The 24993-nt window shown below is 43.3% G+C and overlaps 1 protein-coding gene across 2 annotated transcripts in view; it reads right to left on the reverse strand.

Moving 5' to 3' along the window:
- The window catches only part of LOC6039550 (putative glutamate synthase [NADPH]), a 68306-nt gene that overhangs the window by 37452 nt on the left and 5861 nt on the right, over nucleotides 1–24993 (reverse strand). The window contains exon 1 of one of the 2 annotated variants that reach the window (XM_038263944.1): nucleotides 2384–2539. The exons of the other annotated variant lie outside the window; for it this stretch is intronic. The gene's annotated coding sequence lies outside the window, so the exon portion shown is untranslated. Of the gene's footprint in view, nucleotides 1–2383; nucleotides 2540–24993 lie in introns of those variants that run through there. 2 annotated transcript variants of the gene reach the window in all.

Genomic DNA, 24993 nt, shown 5'->3' on the forward strand with positions numbered 1-24993 from the left:
ACCCCACTTTAATTATGTTTATGCAATCTAGTCTTCCTAGACTTAAAATTGCCTAATGAAGGAGTTTTAAAAAAATATTTAGATATAAACTTGTAAATAATGCACATAAGTCACTTAACTAAGGCTTAATCCGGGTAAGTCAGTTCCGTAAATCGTTTCATATCATTCTACTACATGTAAGTACAATGACCAGTAACTTGTTAGAGTTAAAACATTGAAACTTTGAAGTTTTCCTACGCATTTTACATGTGATTTCCCCTTAATTTCAACTAAAAATACTAAAACTGACCGTATTCGAAATTTCTGCCGGCAAATATTTTGAAACTTGGCCCAGAGGTGCAGAATGGTCCCAGAAACCATTCCCAATCATTGGTTTGGGTGGAAATTTTTTCTGCATAATAACGGTCTGTGGGGGACCCGTGGGGAGATTTTTTTGAATTATGTTTCAAAAAAATATAATATCAATCATTTACAAACTTATTTTACCTTCTCCTAGTGGAAAATTGTTCAAAGAATCCAAAAATGCATTCCATTTTCTGATTCTAAATCATGTTCATTGAGAAAATCATGACATTTTCAGAATATTAAAATAATGCTATATAACATCAACATTCAGTTATAGTTAACTCACTTTTTAAACTTTTCAAAATTTTATGAAAACTTCTTCTAAGAGTTTTTTGAACACTTCTCTATCACGGTCAGAATGATTCCATACCATTCCGTACGTATTTGATATGTACTCTTCATTTTGCGAAAAAAATCTCAAACCTATCAAAGTCATCCGGCTATCAAAGTCACCCCGTTTTACGGTTTACAATAAAATTTAACCGATTCAGCTAACCGGTTCAATAGTTGTACCGGTTGAACATTTCTGGCACAAAATGTATAATGCGTCATATCAAACTCTTTCAAATTGCTTGAATAGGCATTCTGTATCAAAACTGAACCGATTCAGCTGAACCGGTTCACCCGACTGGCTCTGTAGTTATACCGGTTGAACATTTCTAGATTGAATTATATCATGCGAGATATCTAACTCTTTCAAATTGCCTTAATAATAGTCATTCATTATCAAAACTGAAGATTCAGCAGAACCGGTTCATGAAACCGGCTCTATAGTTTTACCGGTTGAGCATTTCTGAAATAAAATGTATCATGCGACATAACAAACTCTTTCAAATTGCCTGAATAGGCATTCTGTATCAAAACTGCACCGATTCAGCTGAACCAGTTCATCCAACCGGCTCTAAAACTTCAATTTCGCAGCGCATCTCTCAAGTCCAAGCAAATCTATCATTTCATTGCCCTTCTTCTTCCCGGCAAAATACTCCGGTCTGACCTAAAGCCGGTTTCCCCTTTCCTTCTCTGTGTTAATTCGTCAAAAAAGATTCGCAAACGTCTTTCTTCTGCCTGCAGCCGTCACTCCATTCCTGGAGTTATAATTAGCGGTTGTCGAATTTCGCCAACTCGCCGGGGTCTCAAGCGGATCTAGGGGGACGCCGTTGGGTCCGCAAAACAAAGTAAGTTTAAAACTGCACAATCGGTTCGAACTCCTTTCCTGCTTTAGACACAGTTTGATCGAGACTCGTGGTGACTGTTTACCGTTCTTAGGTGGATGTTTTGTTTAAACATTTCCGAGCGAAACAAATCTTTCCAGTCAGCAAAGTCGCACTTTTTGATGGCAGTTTGCGAGAGCTTCATAATTGAGCGGTGTTCTAGAACCATTCATAATTAGTACTGCATTGTAAAAGCTTGCACCATTTCGCAAAGTACGTAATACTGCTCTGTTACATCTAATCGCAATCAACTGATAACACGTGCTCGTACGCCGTTCTACAAAACTGCTGCCGGACTGCCGAACCCATATGGTGCGCTGTTGCACCGCCGAGAAACCCTCGAAAGTCCTGACGTGGTGCCCAAAGCTGTGTACAAAGTCCACGCGAAGGGGAAATTTTCGTCTGTTCACCGACTCTCTGCTGAGTCCGCTCGTTTAGGGTAAAAAGTACTGTGTTTCTCCATGCGGTATAAATACTTCCAGAACCTTCTCCAACGAAGTAGTGCGCAGAGTGCGTCGTCTGGAGTTGTCGTGTCCTGGTCCAAGTTATGACCAGTTACCCTGCTGTATGGTTGCTCACGTTCTTCGTTCGAATTTTCTTCGCAAACACCCGTGAGCTGTACCGGCAGTTTACAGAATTCTTCTTAGCAGCAGTACGTGTCTTCCCGCGGTTGCTTCTTATTACCGTAGGTCTAGGAAGACAGACTTGCGAAACGCACCCGCAGTCCGGAATGCAAATTTCGCTCGCCAGTTGGAGGTGTCGCGTGAAACTTTTATGAATGCACATCGTTAATCCAGGCGGGTTCCGACAGAACCTACAGTACAAACCTTGTTGAATGTGTGCCGAGCACTCAGAATCACACTCTGGAGCAGTGTCTATTTTTAAATTGCGTCGCAGAGATGCAACTCGGATGAATCCCACTCGAATGTCACACTGCGAACTTCAACGCGCGGATAAGAATCTATCGCACAGAGAACGTCGGAGATACGGAGAACCAGGCAAGAGCAATTCGGAAGCACAACCACCGGAGACGAGCGTCGGGTACAAACTGGTGAGCCAAGAATCGACCCGGCACATGCGAGGATCGCTCGCGTGAGAAAGTGTTTTATGTACACGGGTGACGTGCACAGTGAAAAGTGAAGGGTTGATTACACGTGCTTCACGTTAAGTTACTTTGAACGTTCTTGGAACAAACGAACGATCTCACGTCAACCAACAAAATCACATGAAAGCCTGCGTAAATTTGACCGAGCTATTTTTTACAGTGTACCACCACTCAACTCATACAAGTCCGACATGTCGCGGTGGTAATGAGCGCCGTTGGTCCTCTCTCCGCCGCGGGGGGGTATGCAGGGGAAACCGCGAGGAGGACCGCGCGAGCAACTTATCCTGAAGGGCGACGTGTGTGTGTGGACGACGGCGGTTGTCGCGGAACTTTGAGAACGACGTGTACGTTGGTGAAATGCATGTGTGTATTCTTTGGCGTGCAAGCTTGTACTAGCCGATATGTAGTGAGGGAAAAACTTGTGTTAACGATTCGAAGAGAAAATAAACTTTTTTATCGTAATTTTCAGAGACCTTTTTTGAAAAAGTGCGATGATTGTTTAGCCAAGATTCCAGAAAATACAGTTTTTTCTCAACATGCAAGACATTATTTCGTCAATGCAGCAAACAATGATTAATACTTCTAAATTGCAGAGACTGCCCAAAAATACAAGTGGCAAATTATACTTGAACTGGTCGCCGTACTTCTGACCAACCGCAATATCGTCAACTGAGATGAATCGGGACTACACAGCAAATTCTGATGTTCGTTTACAGTTAATATTTACTGAAAACTGCACTACTGAAATTTTCAGTTAGTTTTCCGCTGAACTCCAGTTGAGATTTGCTGAAAATTTCAGTAGTGCATTTACTGAAAATTTCAGTAGTGGAGATTTCAGTCAATTTAACTGAATTCAGTAATGAGAGTATGGTGTCAGTCTGAATAGAGGCAGCAGTTTTTAGAGCACTTAAATGGTCAAAATTTGGAAAATGGTGCACTATTTCCATTACTCGGTGTCTGTTCTATCAGAAACTAATCAAAATATCTAAATATTTCAGGGCTTTTTTAAACACCATTTGACCGAAGAAACCAAATATCTCCCAAAATCCCTTCTCAACATGAAAACTTAAAAAAAATTGCGTGGAACTTTTTTGTTGTGGTAAGCTTCAACAAAATTAGTGATGGAAGACCGAGTTCCTCTATATTCAAGCGGCAAATATCGGTTAAATGTCAGGTTTTTTAAGTCAAAAAGACAAAATACTTTTAAAGCATGAAAAGCAAAACAAGAAAAGGAGGTTCAGAAATAGGTACATACAAGTTGAATCTTGGGATAATAGTCCCAAAATAGGAGCATTTTTGTGATGAAGCGATGTTAGTTAATTTTAGCAAAAAATGCACTGAAAGAAACCAACATAGCAATCTCAAGTGTTTTTTCACGTGAGAGTCTCCAAAAATCAACACAATAAATTCACGTGCTTTTCCTTTGATCCACACATGTTTTACATGTCAAATAGATATGAATATCATTTAAAACCAGCTGATCGGTATCCAAAGATCTTTCACTCTTTTTTCGAATGCTGTTCACTGCATGTTCAAATGAATTTCACTAAGATTTGCCTCATTTGACTTTTCTTTTGATTTCGAAGTGGAAAGCACGTTAGATTTGAATGTTTTGGTTTTGAAATGAGTGTGGCAAAAAAAAATCATTAGTAAGATGGCCACGGACGAAGCCGGTGCAAAATTTGCGATTCGGAGCAAACTATTCTGTTTGCCAACAAATTACCTAAGTTTACATATTTGTGCGCTGGTGGTGAGTAAAAACATGAGACAAGTAGGTAGTACAATTGATTGAAATTAATGCAGATTAACATTATTTTTCCAGAAAATCAGGTTCCGGTCAGAGGTCGTCTAAAGAATCTGCTCCGATTCGGAGCTGTTAGTTCGGACGAAAAATTGCAAGTGGTGTTTTCGAGATTCACCATGGACATCACTACGCATCCGCCAGCTGCCGGATCGGGAAGTGTTTGATGGTCTTGGGCACTTTTGCTCGAAAAGCTTGAACCCGTTCGCGAACGAGATGGACCGTGACGTTACACCGGCTCAGCAGAGGTCATGTATTGCACAGATCGGTACAACGCCGTCGGAACCTGGTCCGCATTCTTCAACGCAGCAGTGAAATTTATTGTATGTGAAGTGAAATGTGTGATTTTGTGCAATATTGATAAGATTATGAAAACCCCTCTCTTTGATTTACACATGTGGTGCACCTGAATACCTTTGGAAAACCATTGAATTTACACTATAAACTCATTTAACATTAATAAGAAATGCATTTCAAATTCATAAGCATCGTCACGTGAAGTTAACGTGTTGTGCTTTTGAATTTACCATGTCGCGCAATGAAAATTTGTCAAGTGATTTGCACATGACATTCACATGCTAAGTCGTATGGGGCAGATTCACGTGTAAAACATGTGATATTGCTGTGGGCCTTTCTTTCAGTGTGATTGTGGACGATCTTAAAAAACAATAACTCTTTGTACACGCAGAAAAATGTTTTGTAGAATCAGCCTGTACGAGGTTTGAATCAACAAAATTTTTGTTGAATATAATCAACGCCGATTTTGCGTTGAAACAAACCTTGATTTTCTCAATTCGACAAAAATCTTTTGTTGTTTCGAAAAAGCTGCTTTGACGTTTAGTGTTGATTCAACAAAAATAATGATTTTCAAATCAACAAAACGTTTTGTTGATTCAAATATGCCTTATTTTTCTGCGTGTATGTTTAAGAAACTAGACTACCTGAAGTATGCATTGAGAATCTATCAAACAAAAAATCGCTTCTCCTGGCGCTTCTCCAAGGCCAAATGTATGCCGGCTGACGTTTCTGCAAACAAATGCAGGCGAACAAACAGAGCAGGCAAATCACCAAACTGTCAAAAAGTTTGTTTGTTTGCCATAGTCTAATAGCTCCATAATTTTTATCCATTTTTATCTTTTCATTCAAGATTTACAAACTTACGGACCCAATCCTGCAACAATCTGATTAAGAAAATTGTCAAACTTCAAAGTTATTTACATCAAAACTTTGTAGACAGTATGCTATGGGATGAATACTGATTGTTCCCTTAGTTTCGAAGATACTAAAATGTGTGTAACAAAAATATTGGTGCAAAAAGCTTTGGTTGATGTGCACCGTTTATATCAATAACTTATTCTATAGTTGCCGAGGTTTCAAAAAGTGTATACTTTATGTTTTCAATATTGTCTTACCAAAATTTATATTTCAAAACCTTGATCAAAACTTTAGAACAAATATAAAAGCATCCACCCTATGCATCCGGTACCAACTTCAAGTTGCTCACTTGCACTGCACTTACATGCAGTTGCATGTAATGCGTCAACCGATTAACTTTACAGCGATAGGACCACCACCAGTGTGCAGTGTCAACCAGCAGCGGCTCACCGTTGGCACAGTTTTTCACTGGCGCCTTGTTCGATGTCGATGACGATATTATCTAATCGAATCACGTCGCGTGCCGTGAGCATGCTCCGACATTGACCTTTTGCCAACTCTCTTTCTCGCATCGATCAAACCTAGGGGCGAATTGGCTAGGTTTGCGTGATGAGGTCAAAATTCGCATACTTTCTTATGGCACTTTTGGCGAAATGCCCTGGAGCGGTGCAAATTTTGAGTACTGCACGCAAAATTGAACATGTGAAGATCTTTCGTTCTTTGTTCATTTTTCAAAAAGTACTTTTGAATCTCCATGTGCGCTCGTTTGGGCGTTGAATCTACTCGTGAACATGGCATGTTCATGCTTCATCAATTTTTGTTCATGTTTGTCTCAATGTACACTTTTGAGTGTATCCTCAGATTGTTTCCTAGCGTGACTAAACTATTGAGTCCGTCGAACCTCGGGCTGCGTGCCGTGCACGAGACAGGCCAGCCGGCTGGTCGTCCATTAATCAGGTTACACACTTCTCGGAATGTTCTCCCACGGTGGACCGCAATCTCCGGCCGGCACCTCGCCACACTCACTCTTTCTCTCCGCCCGGGCAGTACTAGAGCAGGTCATTACGCCAAACCGAACCGCTGTCTATGAATCGAAGACCGTCGACGACAACACTGAAAAAAAGTGTGGTCCTATTTTTAGACTGACGCCAACCAGTTGGTGCGCGGTCCCACGAGAAACGCCGGCCGGCCGGCTCATCGTCCGCGAGCTGCCGTCCGTGCCCGTCGGGCAAACCTTTTACAGACATTCATCCAGGCTTGGCGCACCATGAGCGGAACTGGTAAATATTTACCGCTGAAAACGTGTTGTCATTTCGTTGCGATCGTGCTATTTAGTCTCACGTGCACTTTGAGCTGTGAAAGTCATTTTGTGCGGCTTTCAATGCTTTTCCATGAGGCTTTTCCAGATCCACGAATTTCGATTTTTAACTTGAGAGATTTAACTAAATGTATAACGCACAGTGCAATTTTGCCATAACTCATACAAAGTTTTGTACAAATGTTGCATTTTTGTCATTTAATTCCTACTGTTTACATTGATTGTTACTGCACAGTTGAACATTTTTGTTATCATTGTGTGGTCCAGTTTTTGTGTAATAAAAATTAAACATTGAAAAACGTTTCTCTCGAAACATCAAAAAACGACGTGCGACAACATAGCACGACCACAACGAGCAGATGAATTTCGTTTTTCTTTTTTTTTTTGCGACTCTGTGAAAGACTTTGAATGACGAGAAAACAGTGAGAAAATCCACCAAACAATGGTCTGAACGAGGAAATTCGGCACGCAAAACAGTGTCAAGTCTGACGTTTTTGCTCTCGTTTTTGAGGATGGAACCGAAAATAATTTTCGAAAGTAACGACCATGATTTGCTTGACGTGTGACATGCGACGTAGAAAACGTGCTGTCGAAGGTAATCTATCATTCATTCTCTCTGTGACCAGTTCAATGTTTTCTTAGATGTTCAAATTCAACCATGTTCATTAGGGTGACAATAATAAGTAACTGTGCCAATTTTGAGCCAAATCGGTTAAGGATTAAGATTCGCTTAGATCATCAAAGTTGGAGAAAAAAATCTTTTCATAAAAAAAATCAAATCTATCATATAGAAATTGTCAAAAACCATCAAAAAAACAATTTTTTCTACATTTTTATTTTTAAAACCGCTGTAACTTCACAAGGATTTTACTTAGGACAGTAGTCAATATGGAGACATTTATATAAAATTGTCTGGAGAATCGATTCCCGGCTTGGCGTTTAGAGCACTTAAAAAACAGTTTCAGTAAATAATGTTTGTATTTTTTTAGGTGAGTTGCTCTTTACTACATTTTTCGTGAGTCTTTTTGTAACATCTTAGACTATTTTAACAAAAATTTTGAACGAAAAAAAATCGTGGCGTCCCCCTAAAATTTGACTTTTAAACTTAAAAATCAAAAAATCTCATAAAAGCGGCGTGTTTTTTTCGGAAATCCCGTCAAATTTCTCCACTGAGAATATTGGCTCTAGTCGATCTGGCTCGAGATCGACCCTGAATCGAGTCGAGGCTCGAGCCAAAATTTTCAGTGGGTCCTACAAGTTTGTCCACTTTTTGATACGATGCAACGGCTCTGAGATACAGAAATATTTAAATTACTAATTACAAAAATATTTAAAACTCGTCATGGTCACTAGCGTGCACAGGGTGGGGCAACATGGGGCAACTGCCCAACCATCCTCAGAATTTTTTTCTAAATTTGGCCAGGGGGTGTCCATAAATGACGTAATTTTCAAAACGTCTATATTATTGCCCCACCTTCCTCGATGAGCAGGGCACGCTAGTAGTCATGGTTAACTCGGATCGTTTTGCGTTCTTCAATAAAGATGTTTGCCATAAAAAATGTCATAAGAATCTCACACTTGACAATGGTCCGACACATTTAACGCTACCTTTTGGTGGAGTTTTGTAATTTTTTGCTCATACATTTTTGCGATTAATTCCATAAAAACTTCAACAATCAATAGTGACACTTAAACCTTAACCGATTTGGCTCAAAATTGACACAGTTACTTATTTTTACCTACAGAATCAAGCCAGGGGTATCTCTTAAAATTTCCCAAAATTTTCGTTTTTTTTTCACCCTAATGTTCGTCCATTTCTTATTCAAAGAAGCAATTTTGCATAAGTGCTCTTAAATCTGATCTAATCTTTAAAAAAATGAAAACTTGTACCTTGAGAAGGAGTTTACGGGTTATGTCTTGAAATTCAGAATATCTTTTATTAACTGAATCGACGTTTGAATGTTGAGTAAAGATGAGCAAGAGCGCAACTCTCTTTCCTCCAGAATTCTCCAATTTTTTTTTAAAGCGGAGTACGCGAAAGAGATCTGGAGAGAGAGAATTTCCCTCTTGCTCAATGTCTTGCACCGACATTATAGCCCTCGAGTCGCTACGGTACTATAAAATGCTTTGAAACTCTTTTTATTTATTGCCATTTTCATCGAATCTTATTGCAAAACAACAAAGATAAAACATTCTTACGCCATCGCACAAACAGGAGTGTTCACAAAGCTTTTATCGCCACTTCTGGACACGTTTCGTACCCACTTTAGCTCTGTAGTTTACTTTCGTTCGAAAACATTTACCTGATAAGCCACCCGGAGACTTTCTATCTACAGGGCACTCAAGTTGAGTCTATTTGGCGTGCTCACTTGTTGTTGTCTAGAATATAAAACAGACTCACAGAGCAAAGCGTACGGCAAATCTTATCAACAAAAAAAAAATACTCAACGATTCTAGTTTACAACTATCAAGAAGCGCAGATCTACCTGCTTCCGGATCACCCACGTTTCTAATCGCGTTTACATAAGTTGCTGTTTTTGTATTCCTGTAACGAAGCTGGAATGTGAACCTATTATTGCGTCTTTCCTAAATCGTTCCGGCCGAGTGTCACCTCACGATCCTCACGTAACAATTTTATTTACATGTCCATTGAGCTGGTACCGAGAGAGATGGAATTGAATTACGAGCAATGTAGAATGTCAGGGTGTTTGGGGCTATTGTTGACCTATGATCATGGTGGTTGATGCGCGAAAGAGTCTTAAGCGATTCAATATCTGTAAGAGATTTCGTTTCAAAAAAACTTTAGCAGTTTCAAAAAAGTTACATGGTGACAACTCAATTTACACACTGAATAAAGACGAAGTGCAAGAATCAAAGAGGGTAATGAGATTCATGACTTCTCCAGTTGTCACGTTAGTTAACCAAATTCAGCTGGAACTCAAATTACCAACTATCTCCGCGCAGTCAAGGTTAGTCAAGGGCATCTCGGAGAACTTGCTGTTTACCCCTCACGAACTCCGGCTCTCCACCACTCGCGGGATTTTATTAGAATTATTACTTTGCCATTCAGCGTTTGTCCTCACACCATACAACTGACTCAGCAAAAAAAAACAGTTTAATCATATCGGGCAACGGAGCGTTGGACTGGGTTGGCATCGGTCCAGCCATCATAATCAATGCAATCAACGGCGTGTGTCGCGCCGAATTTTTTGGCACATGCAATTCTTCGACGTTTCGTTTAGTTCCCCTCCCTGTTCTTCCACAGGGAGTGACTCTGTCCAGTTACCAAGACGTGCGGGGCTAATATAACGGTCAGCCGTCAGCTAATTGGTCCGTTTTTGGGAATGGCAAGGTCTTCGAAGGGCAAGTGGAACTACAGCGAAACACGATGTCTTGGCTGGTCTTGGGGGATTTAATTGGAGTCGTTGAGAATCAAGTGGCGGTTAAAATGGATATTTTTAGCAAAAATTGGCATTGAAAAATATGGATCTGTTTTGTGTTGGAGGAGCGTTTTTCCATCCCAAAGCCTAATAAACGGTCGTGTTTGAATGATGCTGGATAATCTGGAGTGTTCCTTGAAATTTACTAAAACCAAGTACACCAACGAGTACAGCAACTTTTTGTGAACATTTCTGTTTATTTTCACTTTTATTAAAAGTTATGCTATTCCTTTTACAAACGTTTAAAAAAATATTTCCCAAATGCGTTCTAATCAGTCGAGTGCATTTGGCCACGCCCATTTTCCTATTTTCAGCTTAGTTCATTTTTCTTCCAGCGCTCTTTGGGTCTGCTTAGTGCTGCCAAAATTAATGAAATTTTTAAGCGAACACTCACGAAAAGTAGCATTTATAGAGAATATTTCCTGGCATCACACCAACAGGCGCTGCTGGTGGTGTTGGTGGCCACCCTTTGTTCTTTATTTGCCTTCGCTTCTCGCTCAGTTTTCTTCAGCCTTCGATTGGAATGGGTCGTCAAAATTCAAATGTCAAAAGACTTGGCGCGTTTGTTTTTTTGATGGCGCTTGCTAATTATTTGCATGTTTCGGGATTATTTTTCAAGTGAGTGACTAACTTATGTTGTTGTTTATTTCTCAACAGGCACTTGTTGCCCAAATGAACTTAATACTAAAACTAAAACTAAAACAGTCGTCTTAACACTGATAAAAACTTAGATTTTAACACATCACGGGACAAACTGACATCAAAAACATTGGACACTTTATTGAAGGCCCGCTTAAGTCCGACGATAGCTCCGTTGGCACTGTAATTGGTACGGCGGAAAGGAATCTGCATGATTGGCGTGTGACGTAGCTGGCGGGCAGGTGCGGTCAAGCTGATCTTTTCTCGGAGAGAAGGGCAGTCAATTCTGTCTGTCAATACGTCTGACACAGTCAATGCACGGGCCAGATCACGACGCAGCTGGAGGGTATCCAGATGCATGAGCTGGCAGCGGTCTTCGTAGGGCGGCAGCTGATGGGGATCTCTCAAGGCAGTAATCTCAAGGCGTATCTGACGAACCTTCTTTGGATACTCTCGAGCCGGTACACCGCATTGTTGTAGTGAGGATTCCAAACCGACGAGCAGTATTCAAGTGATGACCGGACCAGCGAGCAAAACAGCGTTTTCAGGCAGTGGATGTCGGTGAAGTGGCGAGTCATACGGATCACCAGGCCGAGCTGTCGGGATGCTTTGGCCGTAATGAAGGAAATGTGCTGCTTAAAAGTCAGTTTTGAATCCAGTATGACACCAAGATCCTTGACGTGATCAACTCGTTGCACCAGCGTGTCGCCCAGTTTGTAGTTGTAGAGAACTGCAGTGTGCTTCCGGCTAAAGGTGATCACTTGGCATTTTTCGGGGTTTAGGATCATGCAGTTCGCCTCACACCAACCAGCAAACTTGTCCAGATCACGTTGCAGGGCTTCGGCATCTTCAAAACAGTCGATCTTGGCGAACAGCTTGAGATCATCCGCATAGGAAAGTCGGGGTCCGCTCAGGGTAAAATTGGCGTCGTTGAAGTAGAACAAGAACACCAGCGGACCGATGTGACTGCCTTGAGCTATACCAGAGGTGGCATCGAAGCTTTCGGAAAGCGCGTCATCGATTTTTACCCGCAACGAGCGTCCCGAGAGATACGACCCGAACCATGCCAGCAGACTACCACAGAATCCGAGCTTCTCAAGTTTGGCGATGGCTATACTGTGGTTGATCTTGTCAAACGCAGCCGACAAATCTGTGTAAACGGCGTCAGTTTGAGAACGATTATCGAAGCTTTCAATAATGAACTCAGTGAAGCAGAGCAGATTCGTGGCAGTGGAACGATTTGGGAAAAATCCATGTTGATCGCTGGATAGTTCCTGGCGGCAATGGGCAATCGGGCGCGTTCGTTCTGCGATAGACGCTACGGAATCGAGGTGGGTCTTGTACAGGTCCTTGTCGTAGATACGATCCGGAGGGAAGTAGACCACACAGAGGTATAGGACACGGTCCGACAGCTTCAAAGACACCCATACCTGCTCGACCGCCTTCCAAGCACCTTTGGAAATCCGGCGTGGCTTGAAACATCGGCGTGCAGCGATAAGGACACCTCCTCCGTCCGTTTTCCTGCTGTTGTCTGGTCCGCGATTACAGCGAAATACTTCGTAATCCGGTCCGAAGATCTGCGAGGAAAGCGTGTTCTCCTTAAGCCAAGTTTCCGTCAAGGCGATGAAATCGAAGCATTCTCCTGAGCTGGCGTGTAGGTAGTCGTCGATGTTGCCATTCATGCCCCCAGCGTTCTGATAATAAAGATGGCATTGCTGAGTGCTCGATGAATCTCGAGCCAACAAGCGAGGTTGGATGAGCGGTGCGCCAGAGAAATGCTGAGAGCTGGAAGGTTGTGAAGCGTCAGGGAGCATCGACTGAACGGAAGAACGCGTATACATGCCTGGGAGCGCATTGTGGAAGCCCCCTTCTCTTGTACCGTACACAGGGCCGGGACGACTTTGATGGCCGGAACATGATGAGTCGCAGCAGAGCGGTGGCACGACTGTGACGGGAGAGTCAGGGTCTTCCATAATGCGTAGGTTCGTGCGTCCCGGGTCAGCAGGGTCCATTGGCCAACGGGGCGGTGGCTGGTAGCGATAGCTACAGCTCGGTGGGAGGTCGCGCTGCACTGGCGTTGTCCGGTCGTTGAGGTGCATTGGCGTCGTACGATCTTCGCTGGAAATCAGGCGGGCATCAGTGTCTAACACAGAACCGTCATAATCGTGGTACTTGCCTGAGACTGGTATTTGGAAGACCCGTTCTCTTGTACCGTACACAGGGCCGGGACGACTTTGATGGCCGGAACATGATGAGTCGCAGCAGAGCGGTGGCACGACTGTGACGGGAGAGTCGGGGTCTTCCATGATGCGTAGGTTCGTGCGTCCCGGGTCAGCAGGGTCCATTGGCCAACGGGGCGGTGGCTGGTAGCGATAGCTACAGCTCGGTGGGAGTTCGCGCTGCACTGGCGTTGTCCGGTCGTTGAGGTGCATTGGCGCCGTACGATCGTCGCTAGAAATCAAGCGGGCATCAGGGTCTAACACGTAAATGTTGCAGAAAGCGGGAATGTACTTGCCTGTGTTTGGCATTTGGAAGTCTCCTTCTCTGGTACCGTACACAGGGCCGGGACGACTTTGATGGCCGGAACGAGAAGGGTCGCAGCAGAGCGGTGGCGCGACTGTGACGGGAGAGTTGGAGACTTCCATAATGCGAGGGTTTGAGCGTCCCGGGTCAGCAACTGCGGGTCGTTGATCGTCAAGAAGATGGCAGCAGTCAGTAGACTTTGTCAGAGTAGCACTTAGTCCAATAGGCGGTGAATCGGCGTCAAAATTGTTGAAATGCAGTTCAGTCAGGTCGTTGTCACGTCTCAAGTCGTAGAAATTGTTAAGTAAAGTGCGAGGGCCTTCGTCGATGCGGGGCGATACGTCGATCGAGTAATCAAGAGTTATTCCGTACGACGTTTTGAGAACCCCGAAGAAGTCACCGTGGGTCGTTTGTCCATATCAATGAACTCGCGGAACGCAAGTCCTTCAGGCCAGTTGTCCGCATCCAGAGACGAATCTCGATAGTCCCGGCTAACGCCGACCTTGAAGGTAACAGAGGAGAGCTTGGCGATGTCAGCTCCTTTCTTGACTAACATCTTCACCACAACAGGATCATCGTTTTCGACGGAAAGGCACTCTTTTACCATCGTGCATATGTCTTCTTCGGTTACGGTTGGAGGAAAACTCGATAGCCAGATGTACCATAGATCGTCGGGTTCGGGCGCCGCGATAATGGGTACGGACGGCATAGCCTTTTTGCCACGTGATGCGGCCGGAATGCTAGCTTTAGCAGGTGGGTCCGTGCTGGAGTCCCGTTGCCGCTTTGAACTGCTTGGAGTAGGCCAGGTGGACATTGTTGCTGATTGCGCCTCGACCTTTCCGCTAAGCGCAGTGACCGTCGAAGCTAGTTTAGCAATATCGCTCTGTACCGTTTTCAACGACTCAACGAGCTTGGGGCCCGCGTCGTTGTCCTTGTCGAGGCGACGAAATTGACTGTTTGAAAACAGCTTACCACAATCATCGCACATCCAGAAAAAGTTATTTGGGTACAACCCCATAGCGTCTAGCAGCGGGGCATCCACTTTGGCGCAAATCATGTGAAAACTAGCTCCACAGTATCCGCGACACACGATGCGATCCGAATCGGAAACTTTCTTGTTGCACTGTTTGCATCCCATTTTGCTGGCAGTGTCGTTCCCCTCGGAAGACCTTTCGATACACAGCACTGCTGTATTGCTGCTGTACGCTGGTGCTCGTGAGGTCTAGTACGAAACGGCGGCTACGGTAGCAGAGTGGAGTGTTGCTGGGTGATGGTTTTCTCGAACGGCGTCAGAGTTTATAAAAAACGGTGGTGCAGCGAAAAGTAATATTAATTACGCGGAAATTTGGAACTGTGTTATTGTTTGTTTGTGCACGTCCGAAATGTCAAAATCACGTAGTGGTACCAACATTACAAAAAAAGTGTGCCATGGCATGACAGCTACACTTTTTTTCTAATGTTGGTACCACTGAGAGATTTTGACATTTCGGACGTGCACCATTCGTAACGCCATCTTCGCTTAAAAATCTGGATAACCTTATTATTGTGAAACCAAATTTAGCCCATTTTCCAAAGTTTTGCTGCAGTCAAAATAACATATGGTACCTTTTTGCAAAATAAAAACCTGTTTTAAAAGGATTTTCATCGACTTTGTAGGATTCGACAGTAACTTGCAATAATAACTAACCAACCTTCTCTATTCGCAAAACCCCACACCCGAAAAAATTCCATTCACTGACTCAGCACTATTCAGTAGTCCCCATCAAAGAAAAGCAGCAGCAGCAGCCAGCCAGCCAAAGACACTTCACATAAACCCAGAAAGTGTGCGAAAGCAATCTCAATGGAAATTTCCACTCACATGAAATGAATTTGATATTCGGCCAGTCTGATATCCGCGGCGAGCGAGTCGCGTGATGGAGCTTCTGGCGCTTGGTTCTGAATTGGAGGATACCAACAACAAAAAAATCCAACGTGCCAAAATGGTTATGACCTGCCGGGCTGACGTCGGACGGCGTGGTCGTTTGATTGAAGTGATTAAATGAACGGAGCAGGAGGAGGGCGAAATGCGATGGAAGATTTTCGCAACCTTAAACTGGATGGAGGTTAATAACTAGAGATTTGAAGTCAAAATAAGTATGATGGACTTTTACTATTGCAGTGCAGCTTTTTCTAAATTCTCTTCGTAATACCCTATTTTAGAAAGTAGATCAAAACAATCTTTCTTTACCATGTTTCTTTTACAAGCCCATTTTTTAAGTTATGGCCGCCATAAAACTGTTGACAATCACTAAATTGCAGCAATCTCGTTAACCATCAAATCATACTCAATTGATTGAAAGTTTAAATCTAGTTTTATGGACTTATCAAGAAAAATACGAAAACGAAGTTGACTTTATAGCTGTCGGTCGCCATTGCTAGTACCAACCACTAGTGTCTTCCTTTTTATCTACAAGGACTTCGCCGCCCTGGGCTCCTAAGTGTATGAAAGTATGGCACGGAGCGACGGCGCCGAATACCCATATTTACACAAAGAATTTTATAGCGCCCGCCGCGGGATTCGAACAAGCGACCTCTGGATTGTGAGTCCAGTGCGCGATCCGATTGATCCACACGGGCGGGACAACGAGAAAAATACACCGTGTTCAATAATTTGTTTCACAAATCTCCAAAATAATCCATGTTAACCTTTTAATGACAATTTTTCTACAAAATTAAAAAAAAGATAATAACGATAAGTTTGTACACTTTCCTAAGTTAATATTTTAACTACCAGTAAGGTATTTTACATGCAGCAAACATAAAAATAGTTTGCACTAAGCCCTCTAAAAATATTTGTTAAATATTAGTAATTTTTCACGCTAGATAAGTTTAATTTTCACGGGGACCACTATCCGAAAACACAAAATTTAACGTAAATTTCACGGAGCGTGGAACATGTTAAAATGTCCTGTAAAATCTTATGCAACCGGAAAGATTTGTGTCCTCTTTGTTCTTAATTATGCAAACTGAAAATTTCCAGTTTTCACTAGGTCCATCAAATTAAATAATCAACATTCTTGAGAATTTCACGAGAATTAAAAAAAAACATAAAGGTTCCAGCAAAGGGCTGATTTTAAGATTAAAATAATATTTTGAAGCCCAAGTCATTTAGTTTTTAATAAACCGAGATTGAATTCTCAATTTTCTTCCTACCTCTAAAATCAAACGGTAGCTAAATTGTTATTAAACGAAATTTACTAACACTATCATCATTAAAAAAAACGAAAAGAAAAATGGGGAAAAAACTCTATGCCGAACGAACTTGTCATAGAAATTTCAGTTATATTTATTTTTTTTTAAATGAGCTTAAAGGCGATTGCGCCTCTATTTTCACTAAATTGAAATATTAAAAAAAAAATATTTTTTTTCCTGAAAATTACTAAAATTACTACAGTCTAGACTCGATTATCCGAAGCCTTGGCAAAATTTCACCTCGGATTAAATATGACCCCTACACTACTCCAATGTGTTGAAATATTGAAAAAATGCATTTTGTTATTTAACAGGCAATCAAATATTCAAATTTGATTTAAATCGGGTCGCAGAACACGAATTAGATATTAAAAGCAAGAAAATAAAAGAAAATATGATTTTATTTCGTGATTCGATATATGGGTTATTCCATCTGAAGCGGAACAGCATTTGAAAATTACCCTCTCCGATCCTGCTCAAATTTGGCAGGGCTGTTGATACTATCAAAACATGCAAGAATCCCGAATTTCATCCAAATCGGACCTCCCTCCATTTTTGTACCTCTCCCAAAAATCGACTTTTTGGCGATTTTTGAGCGAAACCCCTATTTTCAAACGGCGATAGCTCCGGAACCACAAATCTTAGAAGGTCGGTCTTAGGCTCAATTTTGAAGGAAATTGGACATATGTTTCGTTCCAGAGATATCGAATTTTAAAGTTTTGTGAATTTGAGATTACCTACATTAGCTTCACTCGCCGCATCTGCTAGAAGCACTCAGGAGCTTTGTCCAATGACTGCTACCTGATCATTTATTGGAATAAGATTTCATATTATAATGAACAATAATGTTTTTTTTCTTCTATCATTTCGGATTTTTGGAACACAATACGGTTGCTGTCCACACGTATTATGATTTTTTTTTTTAATTAAATGTACTTTGACCAAAATCATCCATTGATTAATTGGAGATGGCTCACAATATAAAAATTGATTTATTATGATCAATCTTTTGAACCATAAAGCAGATTTTGGGGTTTTTGCTGAATGGCACTATTTTGCTACCGCTCATGACAAAGGCCCTAGTCATGGCCTCGGGGGTACTCTAAAACGGTTAGCAACTCGTAAAAAAACGGTACATTCAAAATAACCCAATAAATATTCCTTGAAAAAAAAAAGATTGATTAAGCAGGGCTGCGGAGTCGGGTCATATTTCAAGCGACTCCGACTCCGACTCCGACTCCGGCTTTCTCAGATTAGCCGACTCCGACTCCGGCTCCGGCTTTCAACAAATGGTTGGCTCCGACTCCGACTCCGACTCCACATATTTTTAAATGTTTCAAAAGTTAGTTAATTATTATTATAGTTAATTATTTTTAAAACATTGATAAATAGGATTATTTAAATATTAGCGAGTAAAATAAGTTCGAATCACAAAACGGAAAAAAAGTTTCTAGGTTACAAGTTTTATACGTTATGGAAACAGAAATCAAAAATATCAGTTTTAGAGGCATTTTGAGAAGAACAGTTTTGTAAGTAAATTTGGATTTATTTGCTTAACCTCAAATTTGCAAATAATTTATTCAAAGCTAATAAATTTAAATATTAAATTGTTATTTTTGAATGAATAATTAAAATAAACCTGGCCTTAATGATCTATTGAACATAAAAATTCAATTTGCTCACTTTCAGGCTGACATTTATAAGAAGCACAGTGGCTGGCACCTTTTTTTTAAATGACAATTTTAAATGAAACATTTTTTTGTTTTTTTTTTAAGACGTACATTAGGGTGCCCAGAATATGGAACTTTTTTTCAAAACCACAAGCTGAATATTGTTCCTTGACCTATTTTAGGACTCTGGGCCAAATATGAGCAAAATCGGTCATCATTTACCCATTGATACTCGGAGGTGAAGTTTGTATGGAAAAAAAAATCGAAAAAATGTATGGAAAACCCATTTTTTACGGTTTGGTCTGCACGGTGCGCTACTTCCATCCAAATATTCTCAAAAGTGAGATTCTTATTGGAAATTTTATGCTCTACAACTTTGTAGAACATACCAAAGCTGTAAAACTCGATCCTGAAAAATTATTAGCAAATTAAAAAAGTCATTTTTGTATGAAAAACATTTTTTTCGCCGACTTTAGGCTCGGGTATCAATGGGTTAATCTCATCCAATTTCGCTCAAAATTTACACAGATGCTTAAAATAACCCAAAAAACCGTTTTCCGCTTGTGGAGCAAGGGTCATTTTTTCTGGGCACCCTAACGTACATGGACATTACGCCATGACTGAAGGAAATTATTATTGCAAATCAATGTATCTAAACAATTTCTTCGTGGAAAGGACGCTTGAGAGTTCCTTTTCAAATATCTGTGACATGAAAAAAAATTTACCCTGGAAATTTTTATTTTTTTTAATTTTAAAATTCAATATACATTTAAAAGGAGGCGCACGATACTTCGTGAATCTTCACCTAAAACGAAACTTTATGAATGATCTTGCGCCTCCATCAAAATAAATGAAACAATTTAAAATATAATAAAAAACAAATATCCACAAGTAAAATATTTGCAATGATAATAAGCTTCCGTCATATTGACTTGAGACATACAGTATGAAAAAAATTCTTACCGGTTGATAATATTTTGATTTTGTTTTTTTAATAATATTTGAAAAATAAATTAAAATCCTATATTTTGTTCTATACAATTTTTTATTAGTTCATTTTTGTACTGAAATCTTGAGATTTGTTCAACGATAATTTGCAACGATATCAAAATAGTTTATCTCAAATCAACATCAACATCAACATTCAATGATTATTTAAAAATTAGTTACAACTTCTTTTGATATTTTTTGTTAGTTTTAATTATTTTAAATGCAACACTTTGATTTTCCTGTACTCAGTTATAAACAAAATGCGCATGTTGAGTTCCAAGTAAGACATTGTTACTACGTTGATTATTTGTCACTGTCAGTGACTCTTTTTGGATTTCCAAAAACAGTGATTACTATTTTAATCTTTTTATGTACCTCGTAATTTTTTTCCTAAAAAATGATTCAACTTAAAGCCTCCAAGACATTCGCTATCGGGGTAAAAGATGACTGGATGAAATTTGGTCAAATTTGAATTGAAAGGGCACATAAATATAGGCAAAAGGAAGAAGTCAAGAATCAATTAGATATGTCTGACTACATAACCAATATTTTTTATTATTTTTTAAATTATGATACTACATACTTGGGTAAGAGGTTATCATTTAGTGATTTTAGTGAAATAACACTGTTCCGGATCGAGCCCTTCAACTTCAGTGGACTGTATTTGTTAAGGGGGGTTTTAGCTCGTCCAGAGCACACGCACTTTCGGGAGGTCAACGACTTCGTCTTCAAAATACGACCGAGAAAGAACACGATTTGTTGTGCGCACAGAACCACTTTATTTCGCGAGATCGGGCGGTACAAATACGCGGGGTGGGTTCCACGAACCGAGCCGTTTGGGTGTTGGCTGAATACTTAACTTTATTAGTAAAAGGTAAACACATCAGACCCGTCGGGCACTCCCGTAGGGTCACTCTCACTCTCTCACACACTCTCTCATCACTCATTCTCTCTCTCAGAATTCATCTCGAAACTAATCTAATAGATAGGGTAAAGGGCGCAACTATCGATCTCAAACATGCCGCCCGCCTTGAAACCTGTGGTTTCAACAAATTGAAAAAGCTTACTACCTAACAGATAACACTAATACTAACTTCAAATATCAAACTCTTAGGGCTAACTTCACTTCACATTTCAATACATTCAATCGATCTTCTCTTCTGGACGTAAACAAACTTCTGTTGCTGCCATCGTGGGGTGCATCGTGGACGACAACGCATTTTGTGCATTCTCTAGTGCAGCTGAACTGCAACTCTCCTCCCTGGAACGGTCATCTGCTGCTTCGGTGCTGCCTTGGTGCAGCCTGCGTGTGGGGGTCGCCGCCGATGCAGCGGTCGTGGTGGTGTGGTTGCTGCTGTTGCAGCCTCGACTTCGATCGTCAGCGTTCGCCAGACCGGTGGCCGTGTGCCACGATCGCGAACCGTGCTGTGCTTCTGGGGCAGCCTCGCGCTGCGCTTCTTCGGTGTGGGTGGGGGGTGATGCTCCAGCGGAACATGCTCTGCTTCGGGTGGGACCCATGGTCGACCACAGAGTGCACACGGTGTGCAGTTGCACCTTCCTTCTTCTTCTTCAGTGGATGCCATCTTGATGCCGTTGTTTTTGTTACAGATTTCCTCGGGGAGAGATGCGATGTAGTATGCTTGCGTAGAATTTTGTAAACCGGAACAACTTACCCTGCCAGATAACAATGATGCTGAGCCCGCAGGCCATAAAGGTGTTACGCTGGGGGTGTGTTGTTCGCCGGTGTGCTGCTCGTCGGTGTGCGTCGATGCGGACGTGGATGCGCTTCGTGCAGGTGAATTTTCGGACGTCGGTGTAGGTGGTTGAGTTGGTGGTGTGCCTCGAACAAGACTTGGATGTAGTGGGTGTATGTAGCGTGCGTAAACTGGAACAACTTACCCCACCAGGTGAATTCTGGCGCTCGATCCGCAGATCATCGGTGAATTCCTGGGGGCGTTGTTCTTCTTCGCTGGTTAGGGATGGACTTCGACTTCGTACTTCAAAACTTCGTGGTCGGGATGTCGATCGGCGCGTGAGCTGGCCAAGCCCACTGTCGAACGCGCAGCCGAGACCGACTGGCAGGAACCTAGGCTTCCTCCAGTGAGATGTGGTAGCGTGGGTGGGTGTGAGACTACAAACACCAACTTCAACTTCAAAAATGGGTGACGCAGCAGCGTCGGGGCGCACTCAGCGAGTGCTTAAAACGAGGTTTTATCTAATTTTAGTTTTTCCCGGATGGGAAGCGAGCAGATCTTCGAGATCGGTCGATTGAAGCGTCCGTTTGCAGTGCGAGATGTTCGACAGACGAACACAGACTCGCATGACGCCGTCCACCAGTTGTGTGTTGGGGCGCGTAACCTTCTCCGACGCCTTGACCATCTGCCAGGTGACATCTCCAACCGTGGAATGTTGACCTTCTTCTTCTTGCGCTTTGGGTTCTCGAGCGGAGCCACCTTGGCCTCGACCATGAGCTGTCGACACGTGACGGAACCGTCAAGCGCAGTGCAGCGGAGGTAGAAACTCGCACCGTACGCTCGCTCTGAACCGTAGATCTTGTTCTCGACGCAATCGTTGCTGAACCCAATCCAGCGCGGCACCTTTCTCGTCGCGACCGCCTTCAAACTCATCCTAACTCTCCACAGCTGCTGCAACGATTCGTCCGACGGTTGATCCCGATCGCTCTTGACTCTCCACAGCTGTTGACACAAGACACAAGTGTGCATGCCACTATGTGGCGTGTTGAGCGTGCGGCGCTCGTCCTTCAGGTGCTTCTGGAGCTGCTTGAGCAGCTCTGGGCAGTTGGAGATCCACTTCTTCACCGTGACGCCAGCTGAATCGGTGAACTGCCAGACTTTCTTCGCGTGCCGAATGTTCCGCGTGTCTGCTTCTTCAATGCTTCCATCCTCAGCTCGCAACATCTTCTTCTTGAACAGCTCTTCGCGGGTGGGCTCCTCCACAGAGTGGGTGCTGTTGACGTGGCTCGACTCCAGTTCACCGAATTCCTTCAGGTCAACTGCTGAGCTGAAGTAGGTCGCCGTACATGGAACGCTGGGTGACGACACTGGAACTTTCCCCGAGACTATCCACCCAAACACAGTCTCCTGCAACGTCGGACCGTCCTCGACGATCTTACGACGACCAGCCGCCAGCAAATCGAAGAAAAACTCAGCGCCGATGATCATGTCAATGGGACCAGGTTTCCCAAAGTGCGGATCAGCGAGAATGATGTCACAAGGGAGCATCATCTGGTTGACGTCAACAGGTGTGACGGGCAGATCGTTGGCGATCTTTTCCAGCACGTGGAACTGCATTTCCTTCGAAAACCTCGAGATCGTAGCCAGCCGTGGCTGGATCTTTGCGCGAACGGCCTCGAGCGACAACGCTGAGCCGTTTCCGATGCCCTGTACCCTCAGTACATCTGGTGTTGTCCGGAACTTCAGCTTCTTCGAAAACGTGTGAGAAATGTAGCAGAACTCGGAACACGAATCCAACAGTGTACGAGCGAGCGAGAAGTTCCCAAACTGGTCTTCGACGCGAACTACAGCCGTGGACATGAGGACTCGGCGGGAAAGTGTGGGTGCATTTTGTGCGGGGAGGGATGCCGCATTGAGGGTGGTGGTATTACGAAAGTCTGTGGGTGGTGGTGGGTGAGTGTTTCGAGAAGTGGATTGGATCACGGAGTAGAAACTTGTGGTTGGTTGGGTGGAAATGTTCTGTGTCTGGTCTTGCTGTCTCATGGGTTGTTGTTGTCCAGCTTCGTGGGATTGACTTTGCGTACTAGGAACGGAGGATCTTTCTTGACGAGCGCCAGCAGGGGCCGGCGTGTCGTAGTGCAGCAACGTGTGATGTCTACCGCCGCAGCGGGAACATGAACCACGAGAACATCCGTCAGCGTAGTGACCAGCATGTAAACAATTTCGGCACAGTCGCCGTCGATTCACTTCCTCCACTCGTTGGGACACAGACATGTTCCTCAGCTTGCTGCAATTGAACGGCATGTGGAACGTCTCTTCGCAGAACAGGCAACGCCGTTGTGACTGCGAGGACGTGTGAGCGGTCGAGACTCTCGAGCGGTTCCGCCGACCGTCTCCTTCGCTGGGCCGGTTGGCCTTGATCGATTGGAGCACCGGACGCAGCGCGACCAGCTTTGCCTTCACCACGAAGTACCTCTCCTCGACGTCACGAAGAGCCTTGTTATACTCCATCTCACGCTGAACCACCAGATCAGCCAACCGCTTCTTCCGAGCCTCCTTTGACTCTCCAACAACTTGATGCTCATCCTCGTCGTCGATCATGGCTTCGATCTTGCGGCGCACCTTGAAGAACTTCCTCATTGCCTCCTCCAGGGTGTCCAGCCGAATCGAGATCTGGTTCTCATGCTCCGCCTTCTTGTACGCCTCCACGAAATCTCCTACACCATTGATGGTCAGAATTAGCTGCCGCTCCTGCTTCAGCAAATCCTTCAACTCGTCCATTCTTCACCGCCTTCACTCACCGCTGATCGCCAAAAATCCAGAACACTGCAACCGCGAACACCGAAACGATCAACTCAACGTTCTACGCGACCCGATTGACAGTGGGGAGAGACAGCCAAGGTGGAGAACCAGCAGTGGACCGACCGACAGAGACCAGAACAATCCAAAAATCAGGGCTTGCGCAGGAATACCCAGACCACAACTCCGGAAAGAAACGCAAACGCGTAAAAAATCCAAATAAATCTTTATTAAAATTCTCTCGAACAAAACTCATTCACTCTAAACCCAAAATGGCACACACCTCACCACAGACACACACACACACCTCATGCACCACATGCAAACCCAATACTTCCTCTGGAACGCTGCTTGGCCCTCCTGGAACCTCCGGTAGATGGGCAGCGCCCAGCACACACACACCAACACTCTCGTTCACACAGCTTCCAACAGCAGCGCAGCTTCCGTCCGCAGATCGCCGATGTACAGCTCCCAGCAGACCACGATCGCTCCAGCTGCTTCTTCCAGTCAGCACCACGCGCAGAACAGCATAAAAAAACTGCAGCACAAAGCCAAAATCACTGCGCGATGGCGCCAACTGCCGCGGACTCGCACAGTCCGATCGCGATGGCCACTGTTCCGCGAACAGGCCACTTCACACGCGCGCGCACAAAAAGTCCTTCCACTTCGGGCCGGCCACTTCGATCCGGTTCGAAGGACCAATGTTCCGGATCGAGCCCTTCAACTTCAGTGGACTGTATTTGTTAAGGGGGGTTTTAGCTCGTCCAGAGCACACGCACTTTCGGGAGGTCAACGACCTCGTCTTCAAAATACGACCGAGAAAGAACACGATTTGTTGTGCGCACAGAACCACTTTATTTCGCGAGATCGGGCGGTACAAATACGCGGGGTGGGTTCCACGAACCGAGCCGTTTGGGTGTTGGCTGAATACTTAACTTTATTAGTAAAAGGTAAACACATCAGACCCGTCGGGCACTCCCGTAGGGTCACTCTCACTCTCTCACACACTCTCTCATCACTCATTCTCTCTCTCAGAATTCATCTCGAAACTAATCTAATAGATAGGGTAAAG

Source organism: Culex quinquefasciatus, chromosome 3 (assembly GCF_015732765.1).
Source record: "Culex quinquefasciatus strain JHB chromosome 3, VPISU_Cqui_1.0_pri_paternal, whole genome shotgun sequence".
In the NCBI taxonomy this organism is placed as follows: domain Eukaryota; kingdom Metazoa; phylum Arthropoda; class Insecta; order Diptera; family Culicidae; genus Culex; species Culex quinquefasciatus.